The sequence below is a fragment of the Phaenicophaeus curvirostris genome, chromosome 7, assembly GCF_032191515.1.
Source record: "Phaenicophaeus curvirostris isolate KB17595 chromosome 7, BPBGC_Pcur_1.0, whole genome shotgun sequence".
Classification (NCBI taxonomy): domain Eukaryota; kingdom Metazoa; phylum Chordata; class Aves; order Cuculiformes; family Cuculidae; genus Phaenicophaeus; species Phaenicophaeus curvirostris.
The window spans coordinates 2,934,900-2,938,372 of NC_091398.1; positions in this window are offsets into that span (position 1 = coordinate 2,934,900).

The window sequence follows — 3,473 nt, forward strand, 5'->3', positions numbered from 1 at the left end:
ATGGTAGGAGATACCCAAAGGTATGCAGCATTATTTGCAGTTGCTTAGTATCTAATCCAAAGTCCACTTTAAACATTTTATTAAGCTGTGGTGAAAAACACTTGTCCAATATGGAAGCAGGGAGCCTGTCATCTAGCCACGAGTGGTTGGTAAAAATAAATAGGACAGGTAGGTAGCAGGCTTTTAGTTTTAATGAGTTACTATTGCAACAAATTTTTCAGCGAATAAGAGGAACTTTGATTAGTTGAAGCTTGCAAGCTCCTTTTCAAGACCCTGAGATAACACACTGGAGAAGGAGCATTGGCCTTAAATGCTTGTTGCTTTGTGGTGTTTTTTTTTTTTTTTTTTTTGTAACTGGAGAAACCCTGACCCATTCCTTGGTGCTTGCAGATGTCTAAAGCCTTTCAACCTGTCTGGTTGAGCTAAGTCTGAACAACTGTAACAACTGGGAGACTAAGGGCAATAAATTACAGCTTTCTTAGTAGTCAATCAAGGTTTCTAAACTTGATGATGTAAAAGGGGTGTTGCTGTTTCAGCTTGGAAGTTGTGCAAAATCAAAATAAATACCTAAATGAATTTAATTGCTGAATTTGCTTTGCAGCTGTTACACAGGCCTAATTTTATTTAAGAACCAGCTTAAACTTTTTTGGGAAGAAAAAATAGCTGTAGTAGTTGGAATTGGCTTCAATCTTTCCTTTCCTTCTCTCCACGGGTGTATGTCTGTGGTGATTAACTTTTTTGTATGTTTGTCTGTTTTTGCAAGGGCATTTCTTCTGTGTGATGCCAGCAGTGCACCTCTCCTCTGAAAAACACAGTTTTATTTGTTTTCATCACTTCTCATTCTCCTGAACCTCCAAATAAAATAGTACAATAATAAAATCGTGTATGCTCTGGTGTTTTCTGAAACGCTTCTCACCACAAATCAGAAATAATTTTGTGCTCTCTTCCTACCTGTCAGTATCTGAGTGTTACTGAGTCATGTGCTGCTCAGCCCATCCACACTTCTCCTGTTCTCCATTCAATGGTTAGAAACATCTGTCTCAGACTCTCGTAGGTAACTCTTCTTCTAGCTTGAGAACAGTTGATTATTTCTTGGCATATGAAATCTTGTTGTTTTTGTTCCTGTTTCTACTGAAGTCATCAGGATTTTTATAGTAAACTTCAGTGGAGTTTTCACTCTTAGAATACGTAAACCTTGCACAGGTAGCCTGCCTGGGTCTTTCTTGATCTCTGAAATTCATGAGCACTGTTAGTTGACTGGTTCTGGCAAGCATCTGTATTTCTGCAGCTCTTATGTTTCCCAAATGAGTCCTACCAGAGGCCCCGATGTATTTATTTAATCAATGGATTAGAAAACTGGAATAGCTCCAGAAATAAGACATCAGAAAATATGGTTGTGTTTGAATGTACTGTATTTTTACCATGTCTAAGCACAATTCTAGAACTCGAGGTGTGTAACTAACGATCTTTCCAGCAATGGAACAAAACCATTTTTCCACTTCAAATTTCCTGGAGCTATCATTTCTAAATATTTTCTTGTTGTGCTACTTGATCTTGACTGTGAGTTGTCTAACTTTTTGGCTGTTTGAAATAAATGGCAGAGGGAATGGTGAGTTAGAGCTGTGTTTAAAACAAAGATACTCTCAGAACTCTGTCCTGTAGTATGTGTTTATTGAACTACAGTTCTAGTTTAAATCACGTTTTTGAAATAGTTCATTTTTAATTAACAGTTTAGTTGTCTGAATGTTTATTCCAGTCGAAAGGATTAGGTGTAAATGAGTGCCTTTGCCTTCTTTAGATCATTTTGTGACTTGTGGATTCACACTTCTGTTTGCCTCATCTCCTTTGACCTGTATCAAGAGATCTTATGAATTTGACTATGACATATTTTTTTTTCTTGCAGTGATTCAACAGGACAAGGTCTTTATTGAGGAGTGTACTATAAATAAGTCTTATTTACAATAAAAAAAACCTTCACTTGTTTATTTGGAGGGAAGTTAAATTGATTTGAAGTGTCGTAGTAATATTAATACATGCACACTCTCTTTATACCATGAAGGAAGTCTGACTCAGAGTATGAATTGGTGAGTTCTACGGAGTTCAGGTGAGGGAAATATAAAAGAAATAAAGGAAGATAAAAAGCATGCGTTTAAACAATGTGTTTATGACTGAATAGGAAAAATGAGAACAAAGTGTGGGAAATCTAGGTGAAATTCACTGTCAGGTATTGTTTAGCCCTTTTCAGTAAGGATAAGTGAATGTGTGAAGCTTCGAAAAATTCAGAGTTGAACAGTTTATCCAGTTTTTGAATTTAGGCTTTTGGATTATATCGCGTTCAGTAAAAAACAAATTATTGTAATGAAATTGTATCCTTGAGACAAAATGATAAATGTTTAACTGCCCTGATACACAGGAGTGAACTATGGTCATGAAAATGATTTAAAATCATTTCTGTGTCATGTAGCTAAATAGTGATCTAACAAATACCTGTGCTTTTGCTGCTCAGTAGATGCAAATATGACTCATAGCTAAGCTAGAACACCTACTTCAAGGACAGACATATATTGCGTTATTGTAATATCCTGTAAAAGCTGAGACATAATTTAAACCTCAGGTCCCTTTGATGTGAAGTTTGCCACCAAAACAGTGAAAAAGTGACTGGAGTTCTTCTAAGCGAGGATGTATTATCCTGATCTTAAAATCTTTGTTACCAGACTCAATTAAATTACACAATAACAAGCAATTAGGCTAAGCTGTTTACATATCTAGCCCTTAATAAGCCAGTATCAATGGCATAAATATTCTTAGATTAAGAAAGTGCATAGAACACTGCTTTAAATATTTAAATGAATTCAAATGAACTCACAGGTCATTAAAATTGTTGAGAATCTTTGATAATGTGATTTTCATTATCCTATTGAAAAATCGTTTTCCTATTATTGTGTTTTTATTCCCTTAGTTTGCTCACAGAATATGATCTATGTTCTATCGTTTACTACTTATTAGCAGAGCGATTGCAGCTTATTTATTTTTGGTAAATTCTATTTCCATGTATGTATTACAAGGTGATTTCATTTTCTGAGGTTTTATTTGGTGTTAAACTTTATCAAAAGATCTATATTGAACATTTCTGGACTTGAAGCATGATTTCTGTGGAACGGTTTGTGTAGTTATGGCCAATGGAATAGTAAAAAAAATAAAATCCTGTTATCATTCAAACATAATAGGTTGGGTAATTGATAATACTTTGAGACTGTGTATATGTATAAACCCCAATTTTCTCTGCAGTTTTGTGGACAAGTGTGCAAAACTAACTACTTGTTCTGTGCTCTCAAAGAGAAGGGAAGCTAAAACCAAATAATTAATTGGATGGAGTTTGAATATAAATGAGCCCAAGCATGTTAGTACAGGATGAGAAAGATGAGATCCCAAAATAGGTAGGGAGGGTTGTAAATGGAGTAGGCAATCATTTT